General features: G+C 36.2%; 1 long non-coding RNA gene across 1 annotated transcript; it reads left to right on the top strand.

The window, feature by feature from the left end:
• Positions 1 to 1,986: 1,986 nt before the first annotated feature.
• LOC127519332 (uncharacterized) lies at positions 1,987 to 12,913 on the top strand. Its single transcript, XR_007931786.1, has 3 exons — positions 1,987 to 2,895; positions 5,111 to 5,222; positions 10,274 to 12,913. It is a non-coding gene; the product is annotated as an uncharacterized LOC127519332 (long non-coding RNA).
• The last annotated feature ends 5,687 nt before the right edge of the window (positions 12,914 to 18,600 follow it).

The following is an 18,600-nucleotide window of genomic DNA, read 5'->3' as shown; positions in this document are numbered from 1 at the left end:
TTGTGGGAAGTGTTGAAATTGTGCAACTGTGGTGTAGTTTGTTTTTTGGCCTACCTTTAGCTTTTTGCTTCTGGCGACTGTATTTAGACTTCAAAATTCATAAAAGTTGTGTTCTTCTGTGAAAACTATCAACTAACTTTTGTTGATCACAGAGCGCAAAAAGCCTATGGGAAACCACCGTAGAAGCCTTATGTCAAATGACTGTCAATGGTGGGAAAAGAATTAAGTTTTTTTTGTTTGTTTGTTTTTTGTTTTTTTTTTAATTGAGGTCCCTATGTTGAAACAAATCCGATTTGATGAGAAAATACTAGAGAAAGTATTTGGTTTGGTGAATTGGTGGTGAATTTGAACTTGAGTTGTGTGAAAATCTTCTACAGCATTTTAAGTTTAAAAACATTGCAGTGTTGGGCAAATAATCTAATAATAGGCTTTTTTTTTTTTTTTTTTTACAAATTAAGTTTTGAATTTTTCATAAGTTGCAGAGCTATGAGAAAAGAAAAACAATAATTAAATAATTTGTGCTGCTGGCTGATAATTTGTTGAACAAGAACTCTAATTTCCTTGTCAAGAATTTCTTAACATTTTTTGGCTAAAAATAGCAATACTGAGGACAATTATAAAAGATTGTTGAGAGTGCTCAAAAGTAAACTTTTCTCAACAAATTTTTGTTTTAGACTGAACAGGTTGTTAAAATTGGTAACGACATGGTTGATGTATGCAAAAACAGGAAAAAACAGACAGACAGATATTGAGAAGAAAAGCGTCATAGTGAATGAAAGAACCTAGAGGATGTTCTCATGAATTTTATCTTTTGGTTGTGCTGTGCCAGGCTTTAATCTTGTTAAAAGGAGATAAGGAAAAACATGAAAGGAAAACATAATATTTCCAGATACTCCAGAGGTGATTATATATGAGTTTGGAAGAGGCTTTGGTTAACTTTTGTTTTGCTGTTGATAATGACTGCAACATTTTCACCAGCTATCTTCATGCAGATAAGACTGGCTGATGGGATAAGTGCTCTTATCACCTCTGTGCTGGTCAATGACATTACTGCTGAGCTTATTGCAGTGGGAATATATACTTATGAATCTTCCGTTAGATCTGTCTGTATGATCTCTTAACTGAATGAACATCAAGACTTTTAACTTTAAAAAAAAAAAACATAGTACGTAAGGGATATGTGATATTCAAAAATCATATTCTGAAATCATAAGATGGCTATCAGAATACGAGATGAGATTGTGAATGTGCACAACTACTGAAGATCAAAGGATTATGATGGAAGAGAAGTGATGGGGAATAAATTCACAATGATCACATGATCGCCCATCTAATCCAATTAACAGAGTAGTGACAGCCACTGTACAGACTCCATGGGTTATCTGGCCCAGAAATGCATTTGGACACAAGAATCCTGCAAAATATGTATCCACAAAAACATTATGCAGCACAACTGTTTCCAACATTGATTATAATAATGATCATATGTTTCTTGAGCAACAAATCGTCATATTAGAAAGATTTCTTAAAGATCATGCGTCACTGAAGACTAGAGTAATCACTGCTGAAATTTCAGCTTTGCCATCACATGAATAAATTACATTTTAATAAATATATATATATATATATATATATATAAAATATAATATATAAAACAGTTATTTTGAATTGTATTATATCACAATATTGCTGTTTTGACAATATTTTTGATCAAGTAAATTCAGCCTCATTGAACATAAAGACTTTCGTACTGACTTTCTTATTGTAAACTTTTGAACACTAGGTTACATCTGTCGTGATTTGTAAGAGTATATCTATTATTTTGTCATTTGAAACAAGCTCCTTTTGTCAAATATTTTGCTTTTAGTGTGTATGCTATATAAATGCCACTTGGTTTGATCTTTTGCTGTATACTGTAGACATTCATACATTTTTAGATGTATCTAAACTGTCCAAATATGTTGTTATAGGGCTGTATGTGCCTGAGATTGAAATGATACCAGTGTATTGAAGTGACAGTTGCAGCATTATGTGATATAAATTATATTTACGAAATAAATGTATATAAAACAAACCCCTTCAGGCGGCAGCGTAATCTGACAGGAAACATGACTCATAGTAAGATATGGCATTATTTCCTGACAAGATAAAATATGTTAAACTGCAAGAGAACATAATATGAGACCCGTCTCTTTAGTATATTTGTGTATTGTATTATCTCACTATCATTCTTTTTTTCTTTTCTTTTTTTTGGCTTCCTCTCCCTCCCTACCTTGTGTCTGGACACCTGTCGGCCACCTCTCCTGCCCCGTTCCCAGCAGGCCTTGCTCTGACAGCTGACCCCGTCTGGTTGTGGAGTCGCATGGCTGCTTCCGTCCTCTCTGAGACACATGTCCTCTCGTCCTTCCCTGTCCCCCCACAAGGCAACGTGACCGTCTCTGTCCGCCTGACTTCCCCCATGGGGTCTACCTACTGTCTCCCTTCCCTTCTTCTGTCTGCTTTCATTGATGACCCTGTTAATCCTCTTTCTCTTTCTCTATTTTTCTTCTCTTACTTTTGCCCTTTTTACATATCTCGCTTCCAGCAGTAATGTTCTTACCTTCATCTAATGCCTTCTTTTGACAGTATCTCATGCATGTACCTGTACATAATTAAAAATCAGTTGCTGTTTTTCGTTATGCTGCCCTAGGGAGTAACAAGGCTAAATCTGATGAGGCACAGTAAAAAGAGCAGCCACATGGGGGCATTGTATCTTGGACTGTTTTGTGCTTTGCTGCTGTGGCTTCCTGTTTCCTGTTCCTGCTTTGCTTACCTGATGGTTAGTTTGTGTATAACCTTAGTTTTGAATGGATCCTTTATGTAGTTTTGAAGTGATGGGTTGTTGGATGTCACTATGTAAGTATTTTCTGATTTATCCTGTTTCAGTACAAATAATTTGTGAAGGATATGGATTTTGACTGAGTGCTAGATTCATATGCAAACTGTCATGCTAGTAAAAAGCTATAGAATTGGAGCTGGTCTGTGGCTTTTAAAGGGTTTCCAAGATCTCCATGAGTCTGAAGTGGATTTTTTTTTTTTTTTTTTTTTTTCCCCCAACAAAAATACATCAGGAAATAATATACACACTTCACAACTTATTTAGAGAGATGACGCTGTCTGTTTGTATTTAATAGTGAAAAATAGTGAAAGTGACATGTGAAGGTCAAATATTTGTCCTCTGCATTTAACCCATCCAAGTTAGAGCACACACATTAAGAATGGTGAGTAGTGAACACACACACTGCAAACCGTGGACACACACACCCGGAGCAGGGGGCAGCCATTTTTGCTGTGGTGCCCGGGGAGCAATTGGGGTTTAGGTTCCTTGTTCAAGGTTCAACATCTGACTTTGACTCAACGTCTTTATCCAACAGCAGTATTGCTCTTGTGATTGATGGATAGATATGAGTTGTTCAGAACATACCTCAATATTTTGATTCTCCATTTCATGACTCCTTTATATTTTGTATGTATGCATTTAAATATATTTTAAATATATGGCAAAGCTGGATTTTCAGCAGTCATTACTCCAGTCTTCAGTGTCTTGTCACATGATCCTTCAGAAATCATTCTAATATGCTGATTTTGTGAAATATTTCCTATTACTATCAATGTTGAAATCAGTTGTGCATATATATATATATATATATATATATATATATATATAATACACACACACACACACACACACACACACACACACACACACACACACACAGTAGTCAACATTTAAAGTGGATCAAAAAAGTTCATCAAAGTTGTCCTAAGAAGAAGGTTTTAGGACAACTTTAACCTTGAAAGGTTTTGATGAATAGAAAGTTCAAAAGAACATAATTTATTGGAAATAGAAATATTTTGTAGCATTGTAAATATATTTACTGTGACTTTTGATCAGTTGTGTCCTTGCTGAATAGAAGCATTATTTTCTTTGATTAAAAGAAACCTTACTGACGAAAACTTGTGAATGTTCGTCTTTATTTTCCATTATCCAAGATATTTATGAGGTGAGGTGTTCAAACATTTTTCTTCACAAATAATAAAAAATTTTTTTTTTTTTTTGTGTGTGTGTGTTTGTTTGTTTCTTTGGAATGTAAAGAATTATGGTTTCATGCTTTATAAACACTTGTAGGTCATCAGGAGATTAATTACAATTATATATTTTTCTAATATATATATATATATATATATATATATATATATATATATATATATATATATGGGAGTCAGACGGTCTAACAAGGAGGCTAAAGGCTGCAACCTCTAGGGTCAGTCGCTAGAGCATCTCTTGAGATCAGAGGAGTGAGGTTTACTTGCACAGCAACTACTAGCTGGCCTCCGTTACACTCACCCCCCTAAACCTCAGGGGTCACAGCACCAATGTAACCCCTCTACCCAGGTCCTGCTTGCCCCGCTCTGCGCGGGCCTCGAACCTGGGTCTCTGGCGTGGGAGTTGGAGGCTCTAACAAGGAGGCTAAATGCTGCAACACCTAGCATCAGTCACTAGAGCATCTCTTGAGATCAGAGGAGTGAGGTTTACTCGCACAGCGACTACTAGTTGGCCTATACTGCTTTATGCAAATTAAAAAGTGCTTTACGCAAATTAAAAGTTTTCACAATTATTGTATTTATACTGAAGGTTTGAGGTTGTTATTGTAATTTTGGTCACAACATGGGCATTTTTGAAAAGAATTGATTTATAGGTCCTACTGTATTTCTTTCCCTCAGTCGCAACAATAGTCACAATGAGTCACAATGTGAGAGTTTTCCAGTGGTAGGGAAGCCTGTGATGATGTAATTGTGCATGTGTATACAAGCCGCCCTAAATTTAATTCCCGTCATCACATCCTGAGTCTTTTACACCGGCAGCGCACCTGGGCCACCCATGGAGCACAGCTGGCAACATTCCAAAAGATACAGCAAAGCATGAAGTGACCTTTATAAAGCCACAAATACAAAATTCAAAAAAGGGGAGAAAGAAAATCCACCCCCTCTATGTTTTTGTCCTTGTCTTTGCTGCAAGCCAGCAGTCATGCAAGCTAACCTTTCTCTAATTGATGTTTGTGCTGAACAGGCTCACCAGGCAGCCATTTTGTGGCGGGAAGGAGAGCAGCCCGAAGCGCAGTGGGGTTCTTTAATGCAGCGCGGCTGTATGAGTTTCCAGGGAGATATCCGCCTTCCTCTGAGTAAGCAAAGCGCAACTCAATATACAAATGATTCCCCTTCTGTAATTGTAGCCTGCTTTTATGCACAGGGTTTGAGTTGACTTTTGTAAAATTATGGCCATTACGCTTTTGGCAGGAGCAGCCTTTGGGCTTCCTGGTAAATTTGAGCTTGCAATCAGTTCAGAAGGTGCATAATAACACTTAAATCAGGAAAAAAAAAAAAAAAATCCCATAAATCAGGAGTATGAACTGAAAAATAACTGTGAAACTGCTTACCATAAGTATCAACTTTAAAAACTATTTGTTTTGTCATAGTTTCTCTGGATTTTTCCATGGATATATCATTTAAAAATATAATATACGTATGTCTTATGTCGTATGTTTTTATTGAGTGTATTTTCTTCTAAAAGTTTCTTCTAATAGTATTTTATCATTTTTTTAAAAAAAATACATTATATTTTTTTTCCCATGTTTTTTTTTTTTTTTTTTTTTTTTTTTCAAACTGGGAATATTGTCTTAAATTGTCTTTCATTCATTAATCACAATTATTTTATTCTATTGACAGCCATAGGTTTATGTTTTTCTTAAGGTTTATAGAGCTAACTGTACTGCAATAGTGCATAGAAAACAGATGAATTATCAGCACAGTAGAATCAATAGACCTCTCCAAGGTCCTGAAACAGTGAATGTACTGGAACATGGGCGGAATACGATGCAAGTGACTGCAAGTTTAGGACCCTTAAAGCATTCATTTTAAGCATTGAATTGTAAGTGTTTGATATCACATCAATCGCTATTTATCGACTGCAATTTTTCCAGCATTGCTTGAAATACCTGCAATCAGATAGGAAGGATGTGTTGCTCTCCAACAGCGCGTTTGATTCCACACAACAGGTTTTCCAAACGTCTAAAACTCAAAGGCAAATTGCATGTAATAGTCCCTTAACCCCCTGTAGATTCTTCCAGCACTTTAGGACATTTTTGATGGCTGTGCAATTCACCATTGCAACCTCTTCTTTACCACGCTACAAAGTTAAGTTGTTCATTTATCTAGCTTGAGTGCACATACTGCAATGTCATTGATTTGTTCTGAGCTATTGCAGTGCTTCACGATGGTCAAACACCTGGTTAACAACAACAAAACAGGCGAGCAAAGAAAAAAAACTCATGGGACCAAAAGCGTTGCCTTTTTTTCTTTAGCCAAAGCCACGGGCAACTATCGAGGGAAGATGCAAACCCAAAGCTGTAATACCTCACTTACAGTAGAGACCTGTATTCCCTGTGAGGCCTGCGGGGCTGCTTTGTGTTGACAGATGGATGCAGGGAGGGGAAGAAAGACTCTCTGACATTTTGATCATGTATCATTCATGTTGTAAACTGCCTCACTTGGAGCACTACATGCTGCCTCAAGAAAGTGTCAGTGCTTTTATTAAAGACACTAGTAGATGATGAAAGTTGAGATGTTTTCTATTAACAGCATTAGCATGAAATCTGAAATTTCAACAACAAATTATTTGAATTATCTGGTCAGAATGACCGTCTTGTTTTGCTCAGCATAAAGAAAGTTTTCAAATGTTTTTTTTTTTTCTCAGCACAAGCAATTTCATAAATATATATACACAGATGAGACAAAACAATATGACCACCTGCCTAATATGCTGTTGGTCCTCCGCATGCTGCCAAAACAGCGTCAACCTGCCAAGGCGCAGACTGTACATGACCCCTGAAGTTGTCCTATGGTATCTGGCACAAGGATGTTAGAAGCAGATCCTTCAAGCCCTGTAGGTTGCGAGGTGGAGCCCCTGTGGATTGAACTTGGAATTTGGAGGTCAGGGCAACACCTTTATCTCTTCATCATATTCCTCAAACCTTTCCTAAACATGCTGGTGCCATCACTTCCCCAGGTAAATGGCACACACCATCCAAGTGATGTAAAAGACCAAGTGACATTTTTCCACTGCTCCAAGGTCCATTTCCGAATCCCATTGTAGGCATTTTCGACAGTGGACAGGGGTCATCATAGGCAATTTATTGGTCTGCTGCTACGCAGCTGATGCACTGTGTATTGTGACACATTCCTCACATAACCATCATTAAAATTTTGTGTGACTTGTGCCACTGTAGACCTTCTGTTGACTCGAACCAGATGGGATAGCTTTCGTTGCCCTCGTGCGTCGATGAGACTTGGGCGCCCAACACACTGTCGCTGTCCCTCCTTGGACCACTGTTGGCAAATTCTCACCACTGCTGACTGGGAGCGCAACCCACAAGCCTTGCTGTTTCAGAAATACTCTCACCCAGTCGCCTTGCCATAACAATTTGGCCCTTGTCAAAGTTGCTAAGATCTTTATCCCTGCTCATTTCTCCTGCATCCAACACATTGATTGTGAGAACTGATTGTTTGCTTACCATCTAATCTACCCAGACCTTAATATGTGGCCTTTTAGGAAATGATCAACAATATTCACATTACCTGTGACAGGTCATAATGTTTCAGCTCATCAGTGTATATATAGCAGCATCATGGATGAGTAAAATCTTTTTTACTTCTTGATCATACCAGAAACAGCTCTATGTCTGTCAGTGATAGACCACTCCCAAGTCAGTGTGCAGTACTGTGACATTTTAGGAGTGTTTTTTTTTGTTTTTGTCAGCCCACCCAATGATCCCATATGCATTATGCATGGTTACAGAATTATGTTGAACATATGCTGATTAAATGGTTTGTAGCTGACCAGCAAAATGAGCAATGGATTCTTTTTTGTTTTTTGTAAGAAAAGTAGGAACTTCAATAGTGTCAGCCACTAACATGGATATAGGCCAAAATGACCAGAGGCAGTTCTTGGTGTCATGTGACTGGCTAGGGACCGAAGAAGGTTAAAGAAGAGGGCAATAGAGGATCAGTGTCTTTCAATGGCAGGTGCCCTCCAGGAGAGTCTTGTCCTTCGAGGAACAGGAGGAAATGTCATAGATCAGACCTGGGTTAATCCTGCACTGATGTCTGACCTTCTGCTTAAACACACAAGTAAAGGGACTTTTTTGTCTCTCCTACTAGAAAAATGTGCAGTGACTGTTTTTTTGCTGTTAAAAATATTCTACCTGTTAAAAAGTTTCATACTTTTAGTAAACAAGGATGCATTGAATTAATAAAGTGAAATTAAAAACTTTTACATTTACATATTAATCAAAGAGTCCTGAAAAAATGGATAAGGTTTTCACAAAAATGTTAATCACAACTGTTTTCAGCATTGATAATAATAATAATAAATTCTTGAGCAGCCAATCAGCATATTAGAATGATTTTTTTTAAGGATCATCTGACACTAAAGACTGGAGTAATGATGCTGAAAATTCAGTTTTGCCATCACAGGAATAAATTATATTTTCAAATATTAAAATAGAGGAAAGTAAATTGTATGTATATTTTTCTGTTTTTGATCAAATAAATGCAGATATTTTTTTAACCCAAACTTTTGAATGACAGTGTGCTAAAAATGTACAGTGAATGTAAGTTACTTTGGATAAAAGCAGTCAGATACACATAATAATAATAATAATAATAATAATAATAATAATAATTTAAAAATCCACAATCTCTTTTATGAAACAGTCCACATACTTCACAATTTTCACACAATTCAAATTCATTCATTTACATTTTAAAAATCCAAACAGTTTTCAATGAATCGAATCATGACCAGCTTGTCAGAGCTGTACGGCTCCGTGATCAATAGTAAATGCTTCTCCATCTGAAAGCCAGAGGGCACTCTTGAGCAGAAACACCAAATATGCCCTGCCGCAGAAGTAGATGACATGCGTCATTCCAGGAAATCCCTATGGACGTCATACTATCTCTGTAGCTGAATAAACAAGATTGAAACGCTTTGATTGATTAAAAATGACTGATAAACACACGACTGCCTTATTCTGTGTAGGAAGCCACATCATCTCACAGAAGGATGCTCAATTGTCGTTATGAAGTGAGTTTGGAGTAAAAACAGGTTATTAAATGTTGTCTTTTTTGGACAAGATGTTAATAAATGCTTTTCGTGTCTGGAAAGATGTTTGACGCGTGTTGCTTTTTCAAATGTACATTATAATCGATTCAATCTCGCAGTGCTTTCAGATGGATTAGCATTTGGAGCCATACTTCATTGACAAGCTGCGCATAAAAAAATAATCGAAGTCTTTGCGATTTCATAATCGCACTAAGAACCGCATTTAAGTGATAATCGCGTTTAAGTTCATTGTTATTTTTCATATCGTGCAACAAATAATGCAGCCCTAGTTCATTTATGACCTTAATGTACCAAAAAAACAACAACAAAAAACATAAATATCGTTTGTTTTTCACAGTAGAAAGTCATACAGGTTTGGAAAGATGTGACGTCAAGTAAATGATGGACATTTAGATTTGATTTGTTCATTTGGATTTGCTAATGAGTGAATATGTAGTTTTACATCATGTCATTATGATACTTTTTTTTTTGCACTGAATTGAAGAAAGTAAATTAGCAGCACAGTAATTGCAATGAACTCAGTAAAACCCTATTAGTTAAGTGGCAAAAATTACAAAGTGATTATTAAAACCCATTTTCCTATTACAGAGCTATTTTCCTTTCATTTTATTGTGCCAATCTTTACATAGCACATGTGTTTGTGCATACTGATTGTGTACACAGTTTATATTCACAGTGCTTATTAATAAATAATTCACAAAACATAATTATATCAATTCTTTGATGAACACTCAATTAGTCATAAAGCATAATAATGTTTGTTCTTGCGCACACATAAGTGCTATATAAAAAAAAAAAGAAGCAAATCTTTTCACTGACATTCAACTTCAACAGCCAAGGTCTCCAGAGATACACACATATGCTTCAGTGCATACATGATCACACACACACACACAGACACACATGTTCCCTTCCTCTCAGGTGGAACCGACCCAACTGCATGCATATTCATTATGCCGCTGAGAAAAAAAGATCTGGAGATGCATAACGACAAGTGCCAGTGAGTGGGCATGGAATAGCTTTGTTTAATGAACAGCGTTTCTCTGCCTGCAGGCTTACCCAACACTCACTGATGTTTCAGGCAGATGTGGGATGAAGATCCAAAGGCAGGGAGATGCGTGACAGAAGGAGAAATGTGAAGAAACAACCTGACTCTTTAGTTGGTAACTTTTTTTCCACAGATCACCTCAAGGCAAGATTTTTCCTTTCTTCCTTCTCTCCACTTCCCTCTCCACCTCTAAATGTTAAGTGAGCCACCGGGAACAAGTGGGCAAGAAAGGAAGAGAAATCTGACTTTTTGCTTTTTGTTTTGTGAACAGTGCAGGCATGCATGCTTCTCAGTTGGGTTATGATTCATATTTGTAGCTAATTTATTTCACAGATTCATAACTGAAAATCTGAAGTTGGGGATGATGCCTTCATAAGCAGCTACATGGGAAGGAACATCACTCTGAATGGCTTTCAGTGTAGCATCTGGGCATTACATATGCAAACACTGCACATCATCATAAAGTGCGTTCTCAGCAGCACGGTTAATCTTTTATTATGCAGTGCCTTACGCATTAGCTTTTTGGCAGTGATTTAAATTCATTTACTCCTCTAGAAGCAAACAAAAAGAGTTTCTACTTGAGAAGGCAAAAAACCCTGTGAATTAATACACTTCCTGAACAAATCCTAGTTATGTTTAAGAAATACAGCTGGGTGAAGTGGACTAAAATCAGCAGGCATTGTGCTGGGATGATATACTTAAAGTGTCTTCTGTGTTTGGCAAACTCTGGAAAACTCTCAAAGTCTAGATTGTGCATTGAAAACTTAAATGTTTTTCTAACTAATTTTTCATGGAGAGTTACTCATGAAAATGGTGATGCCGATATTGTAGCAAAATTGCCCATTCTGTTCTGTTCTTGTTTCAAAATTATTCGTGCTGAACAAACAAAGCAATGGTTATGTTGTTTTTGCGATGACGGGTCTTTATATCTTTGGCTGTAACTCAAGATTTACAAATCCACCTTGAGCGGTTATTGATTTTAAAGGCCTTTAATGTTGCCTCCGAGACAGAAAGTGACAGCCAGCAGAGTAAAATGGCTTGAGGAGAAATGACCGCTGATCGAAGGAAAAAGACCTCTGATTGCCTCTTAGTCTTCCAATCAGCCGGCTTGAACTCATCGCTTCTCTGACATGAGAGCAGGGCAGCACTGTACTTGCTTCTCCATTAGAGCAATTCCAGAGACTTCAGTAGACGATCAGTTCACAAAATTCCACTTTTTTAACTTTTCTTTTTTCACAGTTCACATATCTTTGCACACAGAGATGTCCTGCACATGGCCAATTATACCATGCTGCAAAGACATGGATTTTTTTTTTTTTTTTTAATAAAGGGGATATTGCAATGGAATGGTTGTCAATAACGAGAACTTGATTTATTCTATTGTATTTAACGTGTTAGTGAACACATTTTTTATTTTATTTTAGGTTTTATCGCGCTGATTTAGTCCACCTGTTCAACAACAACAACAACAACGTTATTTAAAAAACTTTGACATATGGAAATATGTGGTTTAGAAGATACATCTATAATTTAAGGTCGATTTCCATTTTGCAGACTTTCCTCCCAAGAAGAATAGTTTGAATTTAAACGACTGTTTAAAATTATTTCACATGCGTATAAAGGAGTTATACAGATAGATCCCTTTATGTGGGCCATTGTTTGGATTGGAATATTAGGTCAGGTTTGAAAATGGGAGACAGATATTTTGAAAGTGTTCATGCCTGTTCTTTACTCATGAAGGTTTTAGCATGCAAATCTGGTCCATGTAATATGCCATTCAAAAACAAATAATGGATTTCGCCAAACTAAAACTCTTTATTTACAATATATTATGCTAAAAATAGGTTGAAGGAAGGAATGGCTGCCCTAAATTTGTTCATAATAATAAGAATATGTACGGTATCTATACCATTAGAGGCACCAAATGGCATTGTGCAAATAATGACTCCAGTGTCTCTATACAGGCTTCCCTTACTTATCGTTTAGCCATTGTTCAACAAACAGGTAGCCCTGTCTCTAACATTGAACAAAATACAGTGCCTTTAACAAAACACCATTTGGCAAACATTGACCTGCTGTGCCTTGATGTACTAATGTACTGCTCTGATCGTCTCACGTCTCTTTTTTTCTTTTTGAAGTTATGTTCTGAGAATCTAAATTGACCACTTCCAGATTCACATAAGAGAACTGTTAGTATCTCATCAAATGTCAGGTTGCTAGGCAACATGTCATTTGCTGTCATACTCCACTTGCATGTGAATAGGGGAGAGAGCACATGCAGAAATCATTGTCTTGAAGCTCAGGAACATCATGCTCTTCTATAATGCTCTCGTATCATATCTAATACTGAATCACTGAGAAGGTACAGAGCTTTAAAAAGTTGACTTACCTTTGAACAAATCAAAAGTATATTTCCAAGAGAAACATGGCAAGATGTTTAGCACATAACATAGCATGATGAATATGACAGCAAGTGATTATTTGACTCCAAATGATTGAACTGTAAAGAATTTGTGTTGTTGTTGCCAAATTAACCATGACTTTTATGTGAACGTGAAGACTTAACATTTCAGAAATTGACAAAAGTATAAATATTCAACATACATCAACATACATATTATTATTATTATTATTGTTATTTAATTTTTATAATATTAAGGCCTATTTATTCTATATTTAAATTAATTCATGTAATACATGTTGACAAACAATTCTAAGCATACTTTTTTGTTATTAAATGATGATACTATGTAAAAAGGTTAGCTTTGGTCATTTAAAAGTGGAAAGTTTGTTTTCAGAGTAATGGAAAATAAAATGCCGAGTTTTTCTAGTCAGTATAGAACTGATAACAGTAAAGCACAAGGATATATAGATATTTGCTTAACACTACAATATTTGTTAACATTAGTTAACTAGTTAACTTCAACATGTTAATTTCAACATTCAATAATACATTAGTCAAATCAAAAGCTGTATTTGTTCATATTATTTAATGGGTCTGAGCTATAATGAACTAACAAACAGTTGTATTTTTATTAACTAACACTACAAAGATTAACTAGATGAGTAAAGTCTGTGTACAAACTTTGATGCTGGCTTGAGAAAGCCTGAAAAAAGTGTCAGTAGTAGGTTTAATGCTAACAAAGATGAATAAATCCTGTACTGAATAGTGTTGTAGTCAAGACCACCTAAACCGAGACCAAGACCAGTGTGTGTCGAGACCAAGACTTTGGAGGATTGAGACCAAGACAAGACCAAGACCAAGGCAAGTTGAGACCGAGTCAAGACCAAGACCAGACTAGCACTCCTCAAATTCATCTGAAAGATCCACATTTACTGCCTGAGAAATGTCTTATTTTTAATCAATAATTACAATTAGAATAATACGACACTATATAGAGCTAACAACAAAATTCATCTTTACACTGCAGAGGTGGAACAGAAGTTGCATCTGAATTGGTACAATTACAAATGCATAAATAATGTTGAGATTAATATTTTAAAAATAAAATTTTGTTTATTGAACATTTGTAAAAAATCAATATCACATTTGCAATTGTGCTCATATTTGTGAAAACAGCCCTGATATTGTTTAATTATATCATATGTTATAATATAAATATCAAGATCTTATACAAGTACTTTTTTCCAATCATATCTTTACAATTTTGTGGGCATTTGTATTAGTTTTGGTGACATTTTTAACACAATCCCTTGTTGATTTCTGACCCGGCACAACAGTAACAATTGTTATTGATTGCATTTTAAGCAGTAAGTTTTACAGCCAATCAAAATTAATGATGTTAACAAAGAAATCAGACAATGCAACGGCAATTTGGCAATTTAGCGATATCCCCGCAGTTGTGGTCTTGACCGGTCTTGAAATAAAATCCCGAGTCCTTAGTCTGTGACTAAGTCAAGGCCGAGACCAAGACAAGACCAAGACTTTCAAAAAATGGTCTTAAGACCGGTCTCGAGTACTACAACACTAGTACTGAATGTACTACTCATTAGTTAATATTAAAGTATTAACTATAACCTTAACTAATGGAACCTTATTGTAAAGTGTTACTGATAATTGATACTTTGAGCAAAAAAAAAAAAAAAAAGCAAACTTATTTTCCTGAGTATAAGGCATTTGAAACCATTTATTATTCATAATGTAAATCACTCTCTGTTTGTCAAGAGCACCGCAGTAGCTGTCACTTCATGCTCTTAAATGACACAGAACAATGACAGGGGCGTGATGGATTTTTTCTTGGCTTGTCAGCTACTGAGGTTGTTTAATGGCAAAAGGCAACTGATATCATGCCAGCATCTCTAGGCACAAACAAAGTGACATGCATACGGCTGACATTTAGCTGTTGCCCTCTGCCACAGATGGCACATTGCTAAGTGGGCATCTCATAATGACAAACACCAGGCCATCACAGCATATTATTAGTGCTTTTCCGGGTAATGGCCATAATGACACCATCATGAGTTTCTCTTGCTGTAAACATGTATTTAGCTGTGTGGCATCATATGAAAATTACATGTCATCTGGTTTAATTGGTAATAACAAACTGGTCTCAACTTCAGATGACATGCCCACAGACCTCCCACGGTTAATGTATTAACATCTGATGTATATTGCAAGCACTGTCTAAAAAGCAATTAGCAGTTCAAATCTGATTGATTTTGGAGATTTCCAAGAATGAAAATTCAGTATTGTTTGGGACCCCATTGACTGAATTTTTAGCATCATTACTCCAGTCTTCAGTTTCACATGATCCTTCAAATATCTCTCTAATATATGGAAGCCAATTTCCGCCACTAAAGAAAAAAATAAAAACGGTAATTGCGACTTTTTATCCCAGAATTCTGACTTTTTTTTTCTCGCAATTCTAACTTTTTTTCTCACAATTGTGATATAAACTCACAATTCTGTGAAACTTTATATCTCAGAATTGCGACTTTATAACACACAATTGCGAGTTTATATCTGAGAATTGCGACTTTATATCACGCAATTGCGAGTTTATATCTCAGAATTGCGACTTTATAACACGCAATTGCGAGTTTATATCTCAGAATTGCGACTTTATAACACGCAATTGCGACTTTATATCACGCAATTGCGAGTTTATATCTCAGAATTGCGACTTTATAACACGCAATTGCGAGTTTATATCTCAGAATTGCGACTTTATAACACGCAATTACGAGTTTATATCTCAGAATTGTGACTTTATAACACGCAATTGCGAGTTTATATCTCAGAATTGCGACTTTATATCACGCAATTGTGAGTTTATATCTCAGAATTGTGACTTTATAACACGCAATTGTGAGTTTCTATCGCAATTCTGACTTTATATCACACAATTGCGAGTTTATATCTCAGAATTGTGACTTTATATCACGCAATTGCTAGTTTATATCTCAGAATTGTGACTTTATATCACGCAGTTACGAGTTTATATCGCAATTCTGACTATATTACGCAATTGCGAGTTTATATCTCAGAATTGTGACTTTATGGCCCGGTTTCACAGACGGGGCTTAGCCTAAGCCAGGATTAGGCCTTAGTTCAATTAGGGCATTTAAGTAGTTTTTATAAATGTTCACTAGGAAAAAACATTACTGGTGTGCATCTTGAGACAAAACAATGGCACTGACATAATTTAAGATATGTCAGTGCAGATTTCTTTCAGATAAAACAGCTCAAACATGCATTTTAGTCTAGGACTAGCTTAAGCCTTGTCTGTGAAATCAGGGGTAAAACTCAAAATTGTCAGAAAAAATGTCAGAATTGTGAGATATAAACTCGCAATTGCAAGATAAAAAGTCAGAATTCTAAGATAAAAAGTCGCAATTACTGTTTTTATTTTTTTATTTTTTTATTTAGTGGCGGAAACGGGCTTCCATACTAATATGCTGATTTGTTGCTCAAATAATTTTTTTTTATTATTATTTATTTATTTATTTTTTTGTGGAAACCAAGGAACAATGTTTATTTGAAATACAAATCTTTTGTAACATTATAAATGTCTTTACTATTACTTTTAATACGACCTTGCTTACTGCCACATATTTTTTGAACAATAGTGTATTTTTTTCAATGGACATAAATTATAATTACAAAGTCACAACTTTCTGCTAATTTCTTTGTGATTGGCTATATATAGAAAATGCCAGCCACAATGCTGTGCAATTATTTTTCTTCAACATGTGTCTATCAACTATTTTAGATAAACTTGCATCTAAAAGTACACAAACTATTTAAAACATTATAGCATAAGAAATTTCAGTTTTAAAGCCCATGTTTGCTTTAAAATTGCAATACTGCAGACCTCTTGCTCTTGCTGTATGTGTTGTTATAGTATGAATGTGAAATGGAGGTCCATCACATCATCTTCTTCTGATTTGACTGGAGAAAATCAGGTGGCACGCTTCAGCAGCTAAAGCTTATCTGTCAGGGCTGCCTTTCTGAGAGATGCACCTGCTGTCTGGGCTTACCAGACAAGGCATAAAGCATGAATGAGAAACAGGCATGAGCAACCGCACACAGATGTTCCTCTCCCCCAGGTGCCTGCTTTCTTATTTGGCCTTTTTCACTTGGGAGGCACTTGATAGGATGCTGCATGTTGCTATGATGGGTGGAAGACTAGAGGGGGAGAAAACAAAGTCAGAATTGGTTTCAGAGGGGATCGAGCCCAAAAACAGTGTGGACACATTTCCAGATGGTGTTCTCTGTTGATGTATGATCACCAAAGCCAGCTTGAAAGAGAAGACAGGAGAGTCAGAGCAATGTCACCCCTTTAACACAAGGTAGAACACAGGCAGAAGTTTCAGGGTTAGGGAATATTCTTATTACTCCAACTTTTAGGTATGAATCCCTCCAAATTTGTATACTTTTGTGTATTTACACTATAGCTTCTGTACTACAGTGGTTTACTCTTAAAAATCAGCATTGTGAATATTCTTGACTCCTGCTTGTGTTTCATTTTGTTATACAGTTAATTCCTTTGAATAAAACTGTCTGCTAAATGATAAAATGTAAATTTAAAATGGATCCAGACTTTTAGTAATACAAATGATTGATTTAGGTGCGAATGACTGCAGACTTATGTGAATGAGATGGTATAATCCAGGCCTGATACACCAAGAACGATAACTATATAGAAAAGAAAGTGACATGACGTGTAGCCAAGGATGGTGTTCCATACTCGGAATTTGTGCTCTGCATTTCACCCATCCAAATGTACACACACAGCAGTGAGTATTGAACACACATACACACACATCATGAACACACACCTGGAGCAGCCATTTTTGCTGTGGTGCCTGGGGAGTGATTGGAGGTTAGGTGCCTTGCTCAAGGGCACAACAGTCATTCCGCCCAACTACATTTCCTGCCGGTACTGAGACTCAAACCCGCAACCTTCGGGTTATAAGTCCGACTCTCTAACCATTAGGCCACAACTGCCCCAATTAGCATCCACACCAATGAACAACAACATTCTGTTTATTATATACGTGTTTATTATCCATATACTGTAGACATAAAGCAGTTGTGTCGTCTGCCACTTTAAATACACAAGCTTTTTTACATTTCGGTTGACTGTCAATGTTTTTATCATTAATAAACTGGGAAAAAATTGTTCTGGAAATGATTCTAACTAGGGCTGCACGATTTATTGCACGATACGAAAAATAACATTGAAATTGTGCTTAAACGTGATTATTAGTGCGATTATGAAATCGCAAAGGCTGCAATTATTTTTTTATGCACAGCTTGTCAATGAAGTATGGCTCCAAATGCTAATCCATCTGAAAGCACTGTGAGTTTGAGTCGATTATAATGTACATTTGACATCTTTCCAGACATGAGAAGCATTTATTAACATCTTGTCCAACAAAAGACAACATTTAAAAACATGTTTTTACTCCAAACTCTCCAAACCTTCTGTGAGATGATGTGGCTTCTTACTCAGAATAAGGCAGTCGTGTGTTTATTACTCATGTTTAATCAATCAAAGCGTTTCAGTCATCTGTTTATTCAGCTACAGCAATAGTATAATGTCCATAGAGATTTCCTGGAATGACACGTTATCTACTTCTGCGGCAGGGCATATTTGGTGTTTCTGCTCAAGAGCACCCTCTGGCTTTCAGATGGAGAAGCATTTACTACTGATCTCAGAGCCGTACAGCTCTGACAAGCCGTGCATAAAATAATCACAGCCTTTGCCAAATCACGTTCGATAAAATTGCGATAAATCGTGCAGCCCTAATTCTACTGATATGGTTCTTCTGTGTCATTATGGTTATAGTTGTGGTGTGGACTTCC

This window comes from Ctenopharyngodon idella, chromosome 9 (genome assembly GCF_019924925.1).
Source record: "Ctenopharyngodon idella isolate HZGC_01 chromosome 9, HZGC01, whole genome shotgun sequence".
Lineage (NCBI taxonomy): Eukaryota > Metazoa > Chordata > Actinopteri > Cypriniformes > Xenocyprididae > Ctenopharyngodon > Ctenopharyngodon idella.
This window is presented reverse-complemented; position numbering and strand designations above follow the sequence as displayed.